Source organism: Anastrepha obliqua, chromosome 1 (assembly GCF_027943255.1).
Source record: "Anastrepha obliqua isolate idAnaObli1 chromosome 1, idAnaObli1_1.0, whole genome shotgun sequence".
NCBI classification, from domain to species: domain Eukaryota; kingdom Metazoa; phylum Arthropoda; class Insecta; order Diptera; family Tephritidae; genus Anastrepha; species Anastrepha obliqua.
In genome coordinates this window covers 112,882,401-112,904,248 of record NC_072892.1, presented here as the reverse complement: position 1 = coordinate 112,904,248, position 21,848 = coordinate 112,882,401, and the positions used below count along the sequence as shown (strand labels likewise).

General features: G+C 35.9%; 1 protein-coding gene across 6 annotated transcripts in view; it reads right to left on the bottom strand.

The window, feature by feature from the left end:
* LOC129235652 (F-actin-monooxygenase Mical) overlaps positions 1 to 21,848 on the bottom strand; it is a 184,653-nt gene that overhangs the window by 85,031 nt on the left and 77,774 nt on the right. For all 6 annotated transcript variants that reach the window (XM_054869601.1, XM_054869602.1, XM_054869606.1 and 3 more), the window contains exon 4: positions 8,599 to 8,634. The gene's annotated coding sequence lies outside the window, so the exon portion shown is untranslated. The remainder of the gene's footprint in view (positions 1 to 8,598; positions 8,635 to 21,848) is intronic.

Below are 21,848 nucleotides of genomic sequence, written 5' to 3'. Positions count from 1 at the left end.
GGATTGAAGGAAACTACCTGAGGTTGATGTTGTTTTGCCATACAAATCTGATTGGAATGCGACCGATTCCATGACGGGATGTTGAGTTGTGGCAAATCGATTCTTAGCAAAAAACTACGACCTGAAAATATTTTCCAGTGCTTGCTTTGCTGCCGCCTTTTCAAGCATTATAACTCTCATCACTTTTAAGGGAAGAGTTTTACTATTCGATTAAAATTGGCTAAAAAACTCAGATATCTAGTAATTAGCTCTTGGTATACTTATTATTTTTTTATTTTGCTTGTTCACTCCACTCGGGAGCATAGGGCCTCGACGAGGCTCAGTCTTGTGTTGGTTTCGTTAATCTATTTGGTTTCTGATAGGGTAGGTGATTAGCCTCCCGCTATACTTAGTTAGGTCTCTAGTAATCTCTCGAAATCTAAAAATCTATGAAACTTAGGTTGCGAGAAAAGTTACCCAGTAAGGGAATTTGATCACGAGCGGATCCCACAGATAGGTGTTGAGAAAATATTTGATTGAATTTCTTGCACATAAGCTGCCATCTACTTATACATACATGAAACATAGTTCACAACCCTGATACTCGCATTAATTGCTTTTTATATGCCCAGCACTGTAAGCACAAAACATTGCACGATTTAGCAATTCGTACTCTGCTGGTAGTACGAGTAGTTGTTGTCGATGTTGCTGCTTCTGCTGCTGTTGATGATGATGGCGTTGCTGACGGCGCGTGAAAATGCCACAATCGACGTGTATGCGGCGCACAACTAGAATTTAGTGATTTTTTTTTTTTCTTTTTTCTGTTTGTTCATTTATTCTTAGCGCTTGGAATTGGGTCAAAATATACTTGCACATGGCTGTGTTGGTGATGGTGTTGTCGATGGTAGCGAAAGCGTTCCACGCTCGGTAGTCACCGGAATCGCAGATGCTTAAAAATTAAACGTTTTTTGTGTGTAAGGTTGTGGCAAATTATGAATTTGTCGAAATAAAAGCGTTCATCAGTAATTTTTAACCGACGTCAGAAAATTTAAGAGATTCTGTTTTTCATTCCGATGCTCGGCTTCATGTTGAGGCTTTGCTCGAGTTTTTGGTTGTCATATAATATAAAACAAAATAGTTAAATAAGCAAAGGAGAGGAGATCAGATGTCTCTGAATCAAGAAGTGAAAGAATTTGAAGTGAAAAATTTTGCTTTGAGTATTTCATAAACAATCAAAACTATATCGCAGCTAATTAGGGAGACGTTCAGGATTAGAGGCACACAACTTTATTTAATAAAATATCGAAAATGAATAAAATGACAATTTTTTGGCGACTTATATATAAAATTGGGTGTTTGACCGAGCTACTCCTCCAATTTGTGTTATGCCCACAAATGGAAGGGCCTGCAGTTTTGTGCCACCCGCGAACGGGAGATGGTTTTTATGAGAAGCTTTTTTCTTGGCAAAAAAAAACCACTTGGAGGTTTACCAATGCTTTTCAAAGGCCAACTGCCATTAGAAAACACCTTTTTACCATCATTTAGTGCCACATACCCAAAAGGACTTAGTGCCACAATTAATTTTATATCATTTATTTACCATTTGTCGTGTGACCAAACACAAAAGGAGCAAAAAAACTCTTTCCAAATTTTAAAGTGCTTTAAAAAAAATCCGCTATTTTGTTTAACTATTTTTAAGGCTGGCAACGTTGATTAGCAAAACCAGCTTTTCTTTAATTACATCACTTTAAGGCGTCAGACTATTCTAGCAACCAAAAACAGACTAACATTGATAATTTATTTATGGAAAGTGTAAAGAAAGATTAGTAATTACTTTTTAGAGTGTTTTTTTTAATAAATATTGAAGTATTAAACACAAATTTTCTTATCATGCAAAATGGCGGTGACAGAACCAATCTTCGAAGATGACACTTTTTGAAAGTTCACGGGTGGACGGATTTGCTGCAAAGTGCAAGACCTGAAACAATAAGTAACAATTTGCGTGACACACGAAGTTATTTGCAAAAATTATAAATCTTCCGATGGAGTGATTAATTTTACGCCACCTTGTATCAGAAGGGCCAAAAAGTCATGTCGTTTCTGCGAGTTGATGAGTTCATTGCGTAGTTGAAAGTCGTGGAAGAGACATTTCAAAGATATTTAGTTTCGAAAACTTAAGCTTTATATTTTCTTTTGCCATTTTGAGTGAAATGGCTAGCCAAATAACAGAAGAGATTCATACCCGCCATTGCATGCTTTTGGAGTTGCATTAGTAATGCAACAGTTGCTATCAAAAACACTTGCCATGCTTACTCAAGTGCCTTAGATGTTCGTAGAACCGCAAAAGGTGGTGGTTTTCTAAGTTCAGATATGATAATTTCGATCTTTCTGATACACATCGATCATGAAGACCAACAATTTTAGACAATGACGCATTAAGGGCAGAAATGGAAGCAAATCCGTTTTAGACAATCGAGGAACTGTCAAATACTCTTAACCAATTTTGATCGACCATCCAAGAACATTTGCAACAAATTGGTACAACAAACATAGCAGGTGTTTGGGCTCCGCATAAAGCGTCTGAAGAAAACAGAGCTAACCGTTCCACGACATACAGCTTAAACGGTACACTAAGGAACTTCTTTTTCAATGATTGATCACTGCAGACGAAAAATGGGTCCTCTATGATAATCCAAAACACAAAGGCAGTGGCTCTCTTCGAATGAACCGCCACGAAGGGGTGCTAAACCAGATCCGAAAAAGGTGCTTTTGTGTGTTTGGTGGGGTATTCATGAAATCGACCATTTCAAAGTGCTTAAACCTGTAGAAACTGTTAATGCAGACCTTTATTGTGATCAATTCTTCTTCGCTTACGCGATTAACAAAGCCCGTCGTTTCTTTCTCGTGCTAACCGGTGCCAATTAGACACACCGAGTGAAGCCAAGACCTTCTTCCCCCTTCCAACGCAGAGAAGGCCTTCCTCTTCCTCTGCTACCACCAGCTGGTACCGCATCGTATACTTTCAGAGCTGGAGCATTTGTACCCAATCGTACGACATGACCCGGCCAATGAGCCGCTATGCTTTGAAAGCTTATATCGCCTACGATACTCGCTGTTAGCAACGTACAACGTTCCAAAAGTCTTCCGCAGAATCTTTCTCTGAAACACTCCATGTACGCTTCATCGGATATTTTCATCGCCCAAGCTCCTGCGGCATACGTTAGGACGGGAATGATGAGAGCTTTGTAGAGTGGCAGTTTTGTTTGGTCGATAGAAGCCTTTACTACTCAATTGCCTACTTAGTTCAAAGAGGCACTTGTTGGCAAGAGATATTCTGCGTTGGATTTCAATGTTATCAATTTAAATAGAGTAAATCAATCATTATATGAAACGTATCCAGCGTATTTGCAAGACGATAATGCAAAACCGCATTGCGCAAGAAAAACGCTGGAAAAAATTAATGGATTTGGGTGGGAGGTACTGCCTCACCCATTATACTCGCCCGATATTGCACCATCGGATTTCCTTTTATTCCATTCACTGCAACACTTTTTAATTGATTTTTATCAATCTGACATTGAAAATTTGCCCACTAAATAGCAAAACGTTGTTGCCAACAAGAATGATTACATCACTGACTAAGAAGAAAAACTTGTAAGAAATATATTCATTCGAATTTACTGCAAAAAAGCAACTTTATAAGCGCATAATTTTTTAAATTTCTTTTGGGCGCAACAAGAATAGGTGCGGAATTTTAAATTGATATAAATTAAGATAAGTTATATTTCAAACATTTAATAAATTAGTACTAATATTTATAAACAACATATAACTAAAGCATTATTCAATCAAAAAAAATTTGGAAAAAAGAAAATACTCAGAATGTATTTAAATGTCAAAGAAGAACTAATGACTTATACTTGTACATCATTGCAAGAAAAAAGTCGTCGCTTCAACTGGATTAGCTCTTCCGCCGAATGAAAGGTTAAATTAAATAGGCGAGTAGTGTCTTACCCATAGAAATAATAATAATAAAAAGCTTTACTTGTGAAGCTCTTTGCGACATTTCAAATCAAATCATCGGTGATTCTACCTATACGGCACCCGTTGATGATTAGATTGTTATTTGACATGAATAAAAAAAATTAAAATAATGCTATTCTACCATTTTTAATAACAAATATTCGTGGTTGCACATACGCTCATATTGGCGTTGATAGAATTGTGAAGAAATTGAGATACGCGTTTGCACATTTTTACTGTCCTAAAAAACATGAATATGTTGATGCTTCATTTTTATGGCATTGCGCGATCATCTTTCCTGTATTTTGTCTGCTTGTTACACATACGGACATACATATACAGAATTGTAAAGCACAGGACTATACACACGTTTAACCTAATTCCATAACGACCTCAATACCATGTGCTTGTGGAGCGGATAAAATCAGCTTCCTGTAGGGACACAAATTCCTTTCAAAAGCGCTCTAGTATTAACTTGCGTAGGCGTAGTTTCAGTGTGTCGAGGACCAGAAGGGATGTGCGTTGTACATAAACTTACGAATGTATGTATGGACATATAAAGGGTGGCCCATATACATAGGTCCTTTTTTCAATTCATGCACAAAAATCAATGTTGTCGGTGTATTATTGGTTTGTTCGAAATACAAATAATTCTCCTTATTTAGCGCAACCTATAACCCAGTTTGCCAAGATTCTGGTGATGGTTTCCAGCAGTTTCTGATGAATGGCTTGCTCGATATTCGCCTTCATTAATAGATTATACGGTCAACACGATTACCGATCTACCGACTGCAAAAAGTTTTTTGTGGCATGTACTGTGTAGCGTGGCGCGCCATCTAACTGAAACCAAAGATCGTCCAAGTACATGTGTTCAATTTCCGCCCATAAAGAATTGTTGAGCATGACTCTGACCGAAATTGAGTTTCCAACAGCTTTTTTAAAGAAAAATGGACCGATCTGGCATCGCTCCAAATTCGCACCAAACTGTCACTCTCTGAGAATGCATTGGCTTCCCGATAATTACGTGCGGGTTTCCTATTCCCAGATGCGGCCGATCCCCAGATGTTAATACTGCTGGCGAGATGATGCTATTTTCGGATCTCCAGATGCTTATAACATAGCTACCAAGATAAAAGTGTGTTTCATCAGAAATGATGATTTTTTCAACCAAAACGTTGTCTATTTCGAGCTGCTGAGACTGAGATGCAATAACGAAGCGGATGGTCGTTTGCCATCAATTGCTGTGTCAATTGCAAATTGTAAGCGAATAATGTGAGGTCTTTGGACAAAATACGCATCGTTTCAATAAACGCAATTGAAAATAAGTTTGCTATGTATAACAACGTTGCTCAAGCGTTAGGCGCTTCATTTAGTTCCGGAGATTTTCTGTCAAGATTTTCAGCAGCAATGAGCTGCCACTGTCATATGATTAAAAAACACTATATGGATCACCCTGTATGTATCAACACACACACTTTCTTGCCTTAAGTGAGTAAATGTATCTGCCTACATCCAGTTCGACTAGTATTCCTTCTTTTGAAAGGTCTAGCATTATTTCGCGTAAAAGATTGAATATGTACATACACATATATTTTTCTTCATACATACAATATATAATACTGTATGTGCATATAATATATGCGGCAACTACTAAGTCTACTATGTCTACTCTTTTGTCTGCAGGGATGTGATTTAATGGCCCTATATCCACAATTGTTTTTCTCCAAACACACGCATTTGGACTATTGTTTATGTATTTGCTTAGGCCTTTATTACCTGAAAATTTGTATAAAAACGTAGTTCCCCAATGCAAGAAAATAGTGAATTTAATGATTCAATAACAAGAAGTTTGAGCAAACCAATTTCTAAACAGTAATAAAATTGAAAATCTATTAAAAACTTTTTCCGGATATAAAGAGTGGGCCATCAATCAGCTTGTTGCTTTCTAGAGCCAGATGCTACTCCAGCATTAACATTAATTGCTTACAAAAAAACACTCGAAACCGCTTACATTGTACACTAATATCAACCATCAGGCCGCCGGGGTCTATCAGAATTGGAACGTGACTACTATTCGGAAATGCATAGGTTCGAATCTACGTGCATGAAGCACCAAAGGGATAGAAAAAATTTTTTTTTAATAGCGGTCGCCCCTTGGCAAGCAATGACAAACCTCTGAATGTATTCTGCCATGAAACAGTTCCTCATAAAAATATCTCCCGTTCGGAGTCGGCTTGAAACTGTAGGTCCCTCCATTAAAAGAAATTTAAAAAAACTACAAAAGAATTAAAACAATAAATTAAATTAAAAAATATTAAAAAAAAATAATAATAAAAAAGTATTTTAACTCTCTTTCGGGTGCCTAGGTCTGGCCAGACTTTTTCGGCTTTCGACGTGAATTTAACATATTTCTATTAAAGGTAACGACTTGGAAGAGCTCCCTAATGGATATAAAATCCTAAACAGGATGAAAAAAGGTCAGACCCGGAAGCATAACCGAGGGTTTTAAAAAAGGTGTCCAACGGAAGGTTAAAAAAATTAATTAGAATTGAAAAATTAAGAGAAGAAAGTAAAAAAAAATTAATTATTGTAGATATTTTTCTGTTTTCATTTAAAAAGTCATACCTCGCACTCTGCCTAATGTACAGAAAATGTACCGTAATCGTAATGAAAAATGTGCTGTGCCAGAAAAATCAAAGAATTTGTGTCAGACATGACATGGCGAGCACATATGAATGAATTTTGCAGACTTAATTTTCAAATCCAAAGCATTTTCATATTTACATGCACATACATATATATAACTGTATGCTTGTATGCAATATTTCGCATTGTAAGTTATGAATTATGTCAGTTTTATGTCAATTTGCATTCTTTGGTTTTAGGTTTTTAATATAATTATTTGCATACAGTATTGGTAAAAACAACAGCATCTCGATCGTGGCATAATTATTTCTTTTGTTAGAAAATCATTATAATATATTAATTAAAAATTATTAGGGAGATATACTATTTTGAAAAGGTTCTTCGTCTTCTTCTTCTTTATTATAGGATTTAATCCTGTTCTTCAACAATTTTGGTACAAGAGATACAATTTGTTTGGATAATACTGGATGTCCAATAGTCATTCCAGCGTTTGGAAGAGCGTCCGAGTGGCCTCATTGTCATCGGTTTTCCCGTAATTATTGATTTGGCCAACATCTTCCTCGATTTTTATATTGTTACAGAGTGCAAAATTAATCAAGCAGACAAACAATAGTGAAGAATAAAGATTTCCATGAATCAAAAACGTTGTTTTTTTTTATTTAGAAAAAACGTTATTCAAACACAAAATTGGATGATAAATTTTGGGCCACCTTGTATAATGAGTTATATTAAAGCTGAATGTACCTATTACCAACAATTTATATTGGAAAAGAGAGGCAAATAAAGCTTTTGAAACTAGTTTAAATATTATTGCAGGTTTGTTAGTTAAATAAACTGTCATATCACAAAGTTCTGATATATGTTTTATTTTTACATGAGACATTGCAAAGAGTAAAAAATCTATCAAGCGAAATTCCAACAAAAAATGCATGGACGCACAAATATTGGTATGCAAAATGGCACGTAAATGAACCACCATTATTAAACTGACATTTTTAACATATAAAAATCTAATTTAATGGAGCCTTGAGAGAACTTAATTTTAACCATTATTATCACAATTTCCGAATTTCAACCCCAACTTGTGAAACAGAAAAAAATCTCTGTGTACATATTTTAAGTCGTATGATATTTATCAATAATACACCAAAAGTTGTATACTCGGAGATCGAATAGAGTGCACTGTGCGACGATAAAATACGGCGATCATGGTGTGGGCTGGTTCTCGTCCAATGTATTAGAATAAAACAACGGTGGAGTGAAACATGTTTATGTTGATATATAATATTACAGCAATTCATGTGAATTAAGCAAAAGAGGAAATGGCTTTGCATTGGATTCTGCAGCAGGACAGTGACTACGAATGAACGCGCCAGCAGGAAATTAAGAATCATACGTTTATAATTATTGAGTGATCTGCGCAGACATATATTTCAATCTTATTAAGAACTTCTGAGTAAACAAAAGAATGTTTCTAATTGGAAACCAACAAACTAAGAAAAACGCACTTTGGTTTGCCGTTTCAAGATCCTATATGTAGCTATATTTCACCAAAAATATGCTTAGATTTAGCCGATTTCATGGCAAAACGTTGCACAGCAGCTATAATTGATAAGTAATATGCGAAAAAATATGAATTTACTTAATTGGGTTTCACCAATATTAGTATTTATTTTAATCAAAGTTGTTCAAAAATGTTCAAACTTTCTTTTTTGTTTTTGACCTTCTGAAAAAAAGTGTAAGATTTTTTAAACAAGTATACATTCTTACACTTTCTTCTTGGCATAATCCAAAGCCTTTTTAAATTCATTTTAATGCATACAATTGGTCTAAGCCAATAGGTAAAATAATTCTTATGAGCAAAGAGAGTGTCAGTTTTCATGGTGTTCCTTTTTTTAATGCAACTGTATCTATACATAATTAAATTTATTAATTGTATTATTTGCTTACATTATTCAGCCAATTTCCTGAAAAACCATGTGTAATCTGAAAGTAAAAATATAAAACTATTAATTATATCATCGTTTCAATAAATTATTGAATAGAAAGGTATTTATAAACTTAAAAATTACTTAGATTACAATGATTATCATAAAAATTGCGAAATCAGTAATAAAAATGTAAAAGTAAAATTGGTTTGCGTAAAGACCAAAAATCAGCGTGAATTTGTTGAGTGACTAATTTCACTTTTAAGCGATTCCATGGGTTTCGAAGACTTAAAAAAACATATTTGCATAAATTTTTTCTAATATAACAAAAAAAATATGTTATTTAAACTTTTCAACATGTCAAAATACAATATTTTGTGAAATCGTGGAAATTCGCCATATCACATAAAAATGTAATACTTCTATACTCGCACTATCAACAAGTGCAGTAAGATAACATAACAGTAAATATAATATATATAAAAAAAGAAACGGAAACTCGAGCAATCATATATCAAAAGTTACACATGTTACACCTAAATTAATTACCCTATCTAAAGATTTATAACTATCGCAAATGGTAAGCATTAATTAATATTTCCATCACTCAAAATCATTTTTGTTTCTATTTAGTAAAACAGATTTTCAAAAACAAAATGAAGTATTATTTTTGCGCCACCTTGTATGTGTGTGTGAAAAGACAGTCAGACTGGAACAAGAATATAATTCATATATCAGTACCCAGTACCCCGACAAAAAACTTAGTTATTGGATCTAAAAATAAGTCTCCCCGTATACACATTTATATATATGTGTGTGTGTACAAATACATACTCAGTCTCATACTCATGTGCTTAATTCTAGTTACAACAAAATTCGATCACTTTAATACAAATAGCGCGATATAAATATCGCACTGATTAATTTCCCCTGAGTGGTGCTAAAAGGATTTTGCACTCACAAATATTGGCGTATAAACAAATTGTCAACAACTGTTAGTACTCGTGGCACATTTTGATTGAATAGAAAACTGTATCAAAATTTTGCAAAATTAAAGTCTCAAAATAAATAATTATATTTATGAAAGGACAGCAATATAAAGTACACAAAGCAAGTATCCACATGTAATGCGGATGACGAAATGAGCACAGGTGGAAGGCCTCAGAAGAACATATTCGCCTAGAAGTACATTCATGCATTCATACATACATACATAAGTGCATGCCCGTGGTAATTGAACTATGGCGAAAATTATGATAATCATCATTGGTGCGGCAGCGGCCCAACCTGCTTAGCAATAAAATTGGAAGTGTGCACCGAGCCTGCCTGCAGCTTTGATAGCAGTAGCAGCGTGGAAGAAGGCAAACCACAAAAACATGAGCTGCCATTAGCGTGCAATACAGCTGGGAAGCTAGTGAAACGTGCGAGGTAGGTATGGCCCACCAGCAGCAAGTCATTAGTTTGGCTCAGCTGGAACCAACCAGCTAGACCGCAGTCAAGAGCCCCATATGAAAAATAAAAATTACAACAATAACAAAAACAGCTTTGTCCCAGTACTTGTACAAATGGGTTTTCACTGGTACCAGTTGTTGAAAGTCAATCGCAACATGATTTTGTTGTACGTACAGTAGCGGACACTGAAATTCGGACACTCAAAAATTAACGCAATTTTTAATATATATTTGTTTATTAACTGAAGCCATGTCGAAAATAGTTTTAGGAATGGATATATACAAGGTGGCACGAAATTAATCAAATATTTTGTTTGTTCAAAATTAATAAAAAAATATTTTGCTTAAAATTATAAAAAAAAATATAGAGCACTTGGTGGAAATTGTAATTTAATAGCCTTCAATTGGAATATTTTTAGTTGTCAGCGGAACCATCCCTATCGATATTCTAGCACAAGAGCGCAAACGGAGATGGGAGGCAAAAAACACAGGAGTCCCAGTACCACGCTTCTCCGATATTTGAGTTCAAACGGTTACACTTTGGCGGGCAAGATGGAAATCTGAACGGTATGGTAGATGGACAGCAAAACTAATAACCGATCTAAAAAAGTGGGTAGAAAAAAAGCACGGTGAGGTTAACTATTACCTCACACAATTTTTGTCCGGACATGGGTCTTTTCGCAAGTATTTGTGACGAATGGGAAAAGTGAGCCTTCCAAACTGCATATATGGAGATACTGAGTATGATGATGCGGAGCACACCTTCTTTAAATGAGAGAGGTGAACATAGAGAGAACAGGTCTGCAATGAGCTATTGGTCTTTTTACACCTGAAGAAGTGATCGAGAAAATGATGATAGACGAAGAAAAATGGAATGCCGTTGCAAATTTTGTGGAGGATATTATCCGAAAAAAGAAGCGCGAAATGTTGAAGAGCATTGAGCATAGGTTTCTCACAACAGGCGACCCTTGACGCAGGGTGAGTAAGTAAGTGTCCTTAGGACGCCGTCTTGGCCCTCTACCTCGAAGCAATACGGAAGCAGTCACGGGGTGGAGGGAAAAATCCAAGAGAAGAGGAGGGATATTTTTAGAGTGGAATCACCACACACGAAGTAGCGACGGTTACTATATGGTGCGAAGGCAGGTTTAACCTAACCTCGCCGCCAAAAAAAAAAACCAATACTTTACTGCTTGAAAGAGAAATTTATTTGAGCGAAAACCATAAAGTTAAAATTTTAGTTTTTGCGCAGTCGATTATATTTTTCTGATTCTCTATTTGTTCACGACTTACCAATCGCGCATTTAAATAATAACAAAAAGGGATATGTGAACTAAGTAACACAAAAACAAATTGTAAAGCCTGCTAGACTCTGTCAAAATTCAACTGCAGCTGATCGCTACTACAGAAGTGTCCGGATATCAGTGTCCGCAACTGTATTTAAAGCAATTGTAGTCGCCGTGCTGTTGTTTTTTCTTTTTCTTTTTGCCCAAAGTGACGCAAAAACTTGCGTTCCCAAGAGGCCGTGGTAATTACCAAACTATAATCGAATGAATGGACACGTGAAAACACTGGTTCGACCGGAGAAGGTGCATGAAATTGGTAAAACGATGTATCTGAAAGGAATTTCGGGTTTCAAAAATGCACTACTCACACGCCTTTATTGATAAAACTATGGAAAATATAATTTTTTCTCCAAGGAAGATATGTATGTATGACAATCGAGCAAAGAAATTCGAAATAAGAAATAATCACTCTTTCTGAATGAAAAAATAAAACCCTAAGAACAATTATCACTTTTTAGTAAAATAACAAAAATAAAAAAGATATGTTTTAAATTTTTCATGAAACACAAATCAGTGTTGACTACAAGGTGAAGTCCAAAATAAACTTGTTTTGACTGAGCTAAAATAGAAACGACAGGATCTTTGTTCTGATAACTTCGAGTTTATTTATTCCAAATATTCCCCTCTGGCCTCGATACACTGTTTTGCGTGATCTAAAGAGTCTTACAGCTTTGCGAAAGAGTGTTAGAAGTCATTGAGTGGAATGTCCTTCAGGATGTCGGTACAAGCCTTAAACGTATTGCTTTCATGGCCATGTCAATTTTCCGAATATGTAGAAGTCACAGGGAGTCATATGAGGCGAATACGCTGAGCCATTAATGATTAAAATGCGATTTCTAGTAAAAAAAATCAGTCACAAGAGTGGATCGATGAGAAGATGCATTATCATGCAATAAGCGCCAGTTTCCTCCTTCGCGGTATTCAGGACGAATTCGACGAATGCGATGCAATAAACACTTCAAAACGCCGAGATAGAAAATCCCATTGACAGGTTGGCTCATTGGCACGAACTCCTTGCGGACGATTCCCTTTGAATCGTAAAAGCAAATGTTTCGGTAAACGTTTTACCAATTTTAAAACAAAATTTGATATTACCTCATTTTCGATGACACAAACATACTGACACTTTAGACGGAATAACTTCGCTTCCACTGAACCGAATTTCACTAAGCTTTCACTGGAAGTCAGCTAGGGATGTGACTTCCAACGCACTAACTCATTGAAAATATGGCGCCATCAAAAACATTTTTATGACACCAGTCTTGTTCATTTTGGACTTCACCGTGTATAACAAGACAAACTAAGGCTAATGCAAGTTAAAAGAAATAGCGATTCTTTTTTATAATTTGCTGTCATAAATATTAATATATGAAATAAGTAAATGTTTAAGGGTTCTCTTACTAAACTTCATTTACAAAAAGTAAAAAACTAAAAAATAGGCATACAAATTCATACAAAATATGTTCAATGTTCTAAAAAAAATAGTATAAAAAACACAGATTTGTTTAATAAAAAAAATCCGAATCAAATAGACATTGAAAATAAAAAAATCGCTCTTGTTTGCGCTTCGTTAAAAAAAATTCATACGCATGATTCAATAATAAAAGGTTTGACAACTGATTTCGATGCTACTTAATTCATTGATGCAATTTGGCAGTAAAGGGAAAATAGGCATGAGTTTATTCCTTCTCTGCAAAGGTAGGAGAACATTTAAAAAAGGTCGATGTAAGTCTACTTATTTATTTATATTTCTAACTTAACCGTTCCCGTGGATTTGCCACATATACATACATATATTGATAACCTAATTACTGAATTCTTTATTTTTCTTGGTATTTTTGTTTGTATAGCTTTAATGTAGTAGCTTTAAGATTTGCTATGATTTTTTGAGGTTTTAGAAAGAGGAATATACTAAATCAAAAAACCAAAAACATACAAAAATTAAATACACCTTGACCTAGTATTTTCAACTTAAATGTAGGATTTTAACAATTCGTGTCACTTTCGGTACCTTTCACAAAATCCTTGACAACCTGTATCTTAAAATTTTAAAATTCCCCCAAAAAAAGGTATAGAGATATTTTCGCATTCTCAGAAAACCTTTGTGAATCCATGTTCGAATTTTGGAGACCGTTTGCTTGCGATAAAAATTAATTCATATGGAAAGCGTTGGTAATACAAGCACTTTAATTCCATGTATGTATAATGGAAACACAGAATTGAAAGATGCGAAAGTCAAAACAAAAGTCTGTTGACTTTTTTTGCGAAAATTTCCATTTCTATACTTTTAAGTACTTTTTTCAGAATTTGCTTGAAAATAAAAAGTAGATTTTCAAGAGATTTATTTATTAAACAACTCAGCATTTCTTAAGTAACTGGCACAGGGTGAAAATTAGCCGTCTTATATCACCTTTAATTTTTACTGTAGTATTGAAGTAAGTAAGCAAGTAAAAAACTAAAACACAATTAAATCCATTGTACTGCACTCGGATTCTCTTTTTAATTTTGTTTAAATCTACTCGACCTCCGAAGAAATCTGAACAAATCTAGTGGTGCTAAGGAGCCAAGGTGGTCGCTCCTTAACACATCAGTGCCATATTACGCATACGCTGAATTTCGGGACCATATGCAACTATTTGCAAGTTTATCCGAATGAACGGGCTTATAAGCACTATTGGTGAGTAATTACAACTCATGCCTGCAAAAACAAAAATTGAAATTCAATTGCTGTGCTGCTTTGGCGCCAATATCTACATAAATATATAGAAAAATAACAACAAATTTTACCGCTTACAATTCCAGTTCAATGAATGAGTAAATGCAACGGCACATCCAAAGGTACTTACTTATATGTAGTACTCTTTTATATTTTACATACATATGCATGTGCACAGATGCCGCTGGGAAGTTTTCTTCTGCAGTCAACATTAAAGTCTATAAACTAAATAAATTCCCTTCACTGTCGATAGCCCTTTCATCTTAAAAATTACTGCTGACATTTTCATAAAACATTTATAGATTCGGTAATAATGATTTATTGGCGTTCTACTGTAGTTGCAAACCAATAGGGTGGCTGACGTGCGATTCCTCCTGCCTAAAATAGTAACCATTTGAGTCAGCTTTTCTCCATAAAACTGGACACTTAAACTTAGTTCCTTTTATGGTATTTGAGTATTGACTGCGTTCATTTTAATTCTCTTTTAAAATCTTTGACGAATTCTGCACTGTTGTGCGTCATTTCTCAACTTACAATAGCTACAAACTTCCACACCACTTTAGTGATTTTTAAATCGGGGTCTATACTGCAGACATATCGATAAAACTGGGAGCCCAGCATTCAAAAGCTAAGGAAAAAAACATAAGCTACCCAAAAATTATCATTATTTTAAAATTTTCGATGAAAAAATCACTCCCTGGTTGTAGGTATTCTAACTCATCTCTACAGCTTCTACTGGTCTGATCCTAGCGGCAATATATATATTCTTAGCTCAAAATTAATCAAATTAGTTACTCAGATATTAGTAACTTTTCCAGTCTTTTTCTTAGCTTTTGAATACTAGGTTCCCAATATTTAGAGGACCACCTCACCAGTTTTGTAGCCATAAATATTATATGTATATAAATAAATATATATGTATGTAGGTGCATATTTTTTGATGATCTTTATGAATCTTTTTAAAAGCGTTTGATCGATGTCAACAAAAATGATTATTAAAAAATAAATTCGATAAATGATTTCACCTTCCGAACATCCTTCCCTGCATTAACACTTCCTGCGTTAATGCCCCCAAACTTAAAATAATGCGCTTCAGATAAGTGGTCCTTTCTTCGAAGACTTCGGCAGTCTAAGCAATGGTTTGTTGGAAGAAGTGAGTGGACTGGCCAAAAGTTCGGGATAGTTTAGGGGCATATAGGGAAAGAGTTGGAAAAATATTATATTTAAATTTTGAAAAATGAGACAAAACTCTAGAAAATGAAACTGTTTCGGGACGACTCTCGATATGGCGATATATATATTTTTTTATTAATATATTTAGTGCCGTTTTATTTATATTGAGTTCAAATTTGCTTGCTTCATTCTTAAACATTGTCTTCATTGAGTTATCGTTTGGGGTACTGCGGTGTCTCCCACGTCCTATTTGAACTATCCACTTGGTAACTTCGGCGAGCCTTTCTATCTCATCAATATATATGTATGCCAGGGGCGTTTCCTTGCTAAGGCTTTAAGAAAATATTTTCCAAAACATATCGGTATACCTTTGATCTTTACAAATATAAATCTTGGTTGTTGTGGTTGTTTTTGTTGTAGCAGTTTACAGATAGCTAACAGAGCTTTCAGTTGATTTCAGCAGTGACTCAAGGGCAAGAGGTAGAGAAGTAGGCTTAAGTGGTCATGAGGGAGAAGTGTTTACGGTCATGCAAGGTAGATTCGAGCGAAGGACGGCAGACATCATCAGTCCAACCAGCTGCCTTCATTCCCTTCCCTGTAAAGCTCCCTTGTGAGTTGAAGTAACCCGTTTGCTAACCGTAACTTTGATGGCTGCAGAAGGGAGCGGCAGAAGTTGGCTTCAAAGCTCATTGTAGCTAAAGAGTCAGATGTCTCGTTACCCGTGATTCCCACGTGTCACGGGGCCCATGTTAGCATCAGCCTGGATTTACAGGACTCAACTACCCTTAAAGTGGTTCGAGGACTATCTAAGGCCAAGAACGCAGTTTTGCTGTCGCTGCAGACACAGACAGATCTGCCTCCCCACCTGTTTTCTACAAGATACTTCATTGTTTCTTGAACAGCATACACCTCCGCTTGAATCATAGATGCCTACATTCCAAGAGCTAAGTGAAATTGCGCCTGATTTGGTCATTCCTTAAAAATCGCTGAGAGCCGGCTGATATTGTCCACATCTCTGCATTCTGTACATCGTGCGTCTATACTACAAACTCCCTCATTATCTTTATAACTGAAAGTTAAGTACTTTATCTGACTCGGCTTCCGGTATTTGCTCCACTCCCCTTCAATTCATGCACACATACACCTTCAACGCATACATGCCTTCAAAACACTGCAAAGGTGATCTGAAAGGAGCACTACTGGTAGGCTCGTTCTAAATGACCCTTCCGCTGACTTGTCCGCGTAGTCATTCACATTAATGACGTCAAACGTTTGGCGTTGTCTAGACATTGCCAGTTCTCCAACAGCGTCGCATCATTCATAAACTCTTAAGAGAGGAGCTTCGGTTTAACTTTTGCGTCCTAAGCTGTCCCACCGACTAATAGTAACAAAATATCTGGTCATTTCAACCATATCTGGTTCGGTTTGTTTGGATGCGTTCAGAATATATGACACTTTCCAATGATAGATTTTGAGTACTCTAAACTCCGATAATTCAACCGACGTGCTTTGGAAACTAAAGAAACAAATTTGAAACCATGAATGTACGAGTACACCACTTAAAGAACCAAACACTAAAAACTAAGTATAATAAACATCGCGAAACTAACCAAAGCAACAATGAAAATACAAATTTATGATATTAAAACGGCAGTTAAGATGAGTGGTGGTTTTTACCTCGTGCAACATCAACAGCAGCAAAGTAACGGCCAGCAGTAAACTAACAACGGCGACACACCAACAATGCAAACGACAAGTGCAATATTGGCAACTCGGCCACTGACAATATTGCTCGGTTGGTTGGTTACTTGGTTGGTTGCTTGGCTGACTGGATAGTTGGCTGTGAGCAACACAAACGTTACAAGAAAGCATAGAAACAACAAGTGCATACAAATCGTCGCTGAATTTCTGCAGACAAAGGGAGTCGATCACCAGACACCGACAGTGCCACCATCACAGCCATTCAACTCAAAAACCTGACTACTTGGGCGTCAATTTTGCGGCTGCCGGAGGTGATTGCAGCGCGCAGATTGTTGCCACGACAAAAACATTACCGCAGAGCTGCCAACAGCAAAATATTTGTGTAGGTATGTTAGATGTTTATATGTATGTATATGTGATATATTTACAAATATGTACGCATTAACCAATCTGCCTCTGCAGGCTTTCACTTGGCACATGCATAGAAAAATTCGAAAACAAATAAATTTCAATGAATTACGTACGCAGCAGAATTGAAGTGAAAAGTAGGAACTTGCATGTTCTTACTACAAAAAAAATCATATCAAATTGCTCAGTTTCAATTTTACTATTTATTTCGAGCGACGTGAACAACTCTGAGAGAAGTGACAAGGAATCTGGCATCTTTCTAAAAGATGACGCGATTCGGTTTTTCATAAGCAAATCTAAAAGGCAGATTGGCATAGGATATGATGTGTTCTCTCAGCAAGTCTGACTGAGAGAAATTTACATATGTATAATATTATGCATCCACCTTAAAGTTTCCTAAGCCCGGTTTCGAGACTAAGAGATGGTCCGAGAAGCGATAAAGCAGACGAATGTTCGAAGAAAGCGTTTGTGACAGCAATTGAGGAATTTGAGGAATTTAGTTCAAACATACAAGCCCCGCTGAGTTTCCTGCATACCCAAATTGTGGAAATATTTTGAACAGCAACTAACAGCAGTTGAACTACTCTGGACATTTGCAGAGTAGCAAGTTCATTTAGATGAACGAAGTATGTGGAATTTACTGAGGCTGTAATATAATAAAAGTAATAACTAGAATGCTAGGAGAGCACTAGGATGTTGCCCAACCTATCACCAGGTCCAGAGCCCCAAATAACTACTTCTTGCCGAAGATATTGATATAAGAAAATATATTCCACTAGGTACTGTCAGCGTCAAGAGGAAAAAATGTACGCTACATATTGGAAAGTGTTGACTATTTTTGTTTTTTCATTTCAATAATTTTTTTTTATGTATAATTTTTTATAATTCATACTACAACAAAACCATATAATGCTTTGTAGAAAATTTATAAAAATTCGGCAAAGCTTTTTACTCAGACTTCTAAGAAAAATTTCGAGTAATTCATTAAATTTTGGTGTAATAAGGTCAAAAATCACATTTATTTTTAAGAACTTTTTTTCGCTGGCGGTCTCGCGCATTTTCTCCATTTAGCGCATGTCCGGCTTTTTTTTTAACATGATCATGATATAAGCAGTGCGCTACAGTAAAGCCAGGCATGGAAGTTATTTGAATGAAATTGTATTCCCTGTAAAATATTTATGTACGCGTAGCAATTAACTCCATTCTTAGTTAAATGTAATATTCCACTACGAGTATTAAATTCAATTTATTTGTACGATCCTAAAAGAATTAGTATTACAATTTAATTTATGATATAAAAATGTCTTGTTCACTCGATGGTTGCAGTAGCGAAGCTTTTTAATATTGCTGGGGACAAGAAAGAAAAGAACGCGTTAACTTTTTCGGTAAATCGTTTGAAACCTTCGTCGCTCACCAGATGACCCAAAAGTTTGACTTCAGTCTGGTCCTAACGTAACTTACCGGGATTGATGACTAACCAAATGCTATTCAGGCGTTGGAACAAAATGCGTCCAATATGTCGTTGATGTAAACGAATAGAAATGGTAAATCACGCTTAAGATAGTTAATGAATTTCTGGAACGTCTGGGTAGGATTTTGTAGACCCAACTTCATGTACGAGAGCTCGAAAAGGCAGGATTGAGTTATGATAGCTGGTTTACAGATGTATTTTGCAGCTAATTTAATTTGGTTAAAAATATTTGCTTTAGAGCCGCGGTAACATCTTCTAGGCAGCGCACTTGATATTTGTCTGGCACAGTGCGGACATTAAAACTACGGTAATCTACGCATGGCTTCCATTCACCTTAGCTTTTACGTTGGAGATGGAACGGCAATGACCATGGAGTATGAGATGGCCGAGCGGTCCCAAGCTTTATCATCCGGTCGAATTCTTCACGAACTGCTTTAAGCCTATCTGAGTTAAGTAGGCGCGTATTGCCTATTACCAGTTGATGTTCGAATGTGATGATCTGTGGCGTGCTTCTTTGTGTTAATAAAACTGTGAGGTTTAGTGATGTCAGGATACTTTGTGAAATATAGTATCAGTCTTCAATTGTTTTAATTGATGCGACATCAGAGCTATCAGTGGGCTCACTTTCCCAGAATGGTAGTCAGGTAGTTGCACGAACCAAGTACGAACTGAGTCGCACTACAATTAAAATATTCGAAGTAGCCTGACTCCAGCGCCACCAAGCGCGTGCGATTTAAAAACAAATTTAATAAAATTGGTAAAGCCGTTGCGGGAGCGAATGATTATGAGCATTTACCTATCGAAATTTTATACTTCTACATATATTAACATAAAAGGTTCTACGCGTTTTCTGCTAGATGCCTGTCGTGAGCCATTTCACCTGATGCATATGGTAGATGATGATGCTCACTTGAAAAGAAAAAAATATGTCGGACCTTTACGAAAAAGGTACAAAACAAACAAAAATTTCGGAAATAATAAGTTGTTCACGTAAAATAATGTTCAATGTCATCAAATGTATCAGTATTTCGAAAGTCCCCTGCAGCACAATCAGAAGGCCATCGTTAAGAAAAATAAGCGTGACTCTTTTAAGTCCTCACGAGCTATAACGCTAGAGATAAATAAGGAATGTAGCCTGGAAAAGAATACTTTTTACGGACGAAACTAAAATTAATAGGATTGGTCCTGATGAGAAGACTTTTGTTCATCGTGAAAAAAACCAACTGTTCAGTCCCCGGTATACAACAAAGCACGGTGGGGATAACTTGAAAGTTTGGTAATCATTTTCTTGGAATTGGATCTATAGTGAGAATAAATGGCAAAAAGGATAATTTTGCTTATCTTGATATTCTCAAAAATGCGATGGAACCATGCCTGATAACGTCCCCAAGCATACAGCAGAAGATGAGAAAAATTAGTTTTTCAAAGAGCAAATCTATTGTGAGGATTGCGTTAAAAATATTTAATATAGGAATAAATATTTATTTTTTTTTCTTTTTTGTTTTTTAGGAAAAAAAATGTAAACTCACATTATACTGTAAAAATATATTTTTTACACAAAAATTTCAACTTCGTAGAGTCATCACCGCCGCTGTATACGCATTCGACATTGATCAAGCTCAAAATTGGATGTACAAAGTGAGCGGTAAAATACTTAAAAAATCAATGTCATTAATACAAAAAAAAAACTAAAGCGATCAAAAACCTACTGTGATTGAAATGTCCAATAAAAGTTGCTGCTGCTTAACCCTGATCTTGGTACATTTATGGCAGCTATTGATACAACCAAATACAAAACAAACAAAAACACAAAAAAAACATTTCCGAGCAATCAACATCGCATTAATTCAGCTCATCTACACAAGCGCATGTCCGGAATCCATAAATGCCATAGTTGTACAAGTAATTTGGAGTAGTGACAATTAGTGTCGCAATGATTCATTTAAATGCAATTAGTATCCACTACTGATGCTGCAACCCACTCACCACTCCTCCTCTTACCTAACTTGGAGAACATTCCCAAATGGGCATTACATCTTAAAATGCCATTGTACTCTGATCATTAATTAATTGTCGGGTCGTTCGTCTGAGCTCAGTAACTTACAGCGAACAAAAGAAATTATGAAATGCATTTCCAACTGTCTACCCAATAACGAAAAAAAAACAAAAAACAAGCAGAGGGAAGACGTCGAATGGCGGTCACCGTGCGGGAGGCCAATTATGCATTTGTCTAAATTAATATTCCTTTAAGTGTAATGTCTCATAGGCTTTGCTCTTTAGTACATATGTAATAAAATTGTATATGTGTGTATGTATGTATGTATTGTATTTGTATGCTTATGAATTGGCAAAGGCCGGGCGGATGTGTTGTTGACCCGATCTGTTGCGCACAGCTCACAAGTTGATGACAACAAAGCCAGTCAGTCAGTTAGGCAGTCCAAGACGTTTGTCCGTCTGTCTGTTTGTCTGTCTGTCTGTCTGTCTGACTGTCAATTTGTAATGCCAATGAGATGATGCATGTTATCATCAACTATGCTATTAATGTTTTCATATCATTGACTCGTGGCATCGCGCAGCTTGTCGACATTGTTTACGGGTTTTCTCATGAAAATTTTCCGCATTATTGTACACGAACTACTTGTAATTTTATACGAGCCGCATTTGGATGGGAGGACTGTCACTTTTGTCAGCCCGATTGTTATAAACTTATCTTAAACTTGCAAAGATTAGCACGTAGTTGCAGGCAAGTGCCTCCCACGCAAGTTGAAAATAGATGCATTTGCACTTTAGTATAAAAGATTGTGCAAAATTTTTATTTTTTAATTATAATTTTCATCACCAATAAAAATATTCCTTCCAATGCCAATCCACATAAGGTGACGTTGCTATAGCGACTGATTTGTTGTCTTCTTGTGATTTGGTGGTTGGCTTCTTTGTTGTTGCTTTATTTGTTTGTTAACTTTCTCATTGCAATATTGAATTCGAACCACCAAATTGCAAAAACAAAAT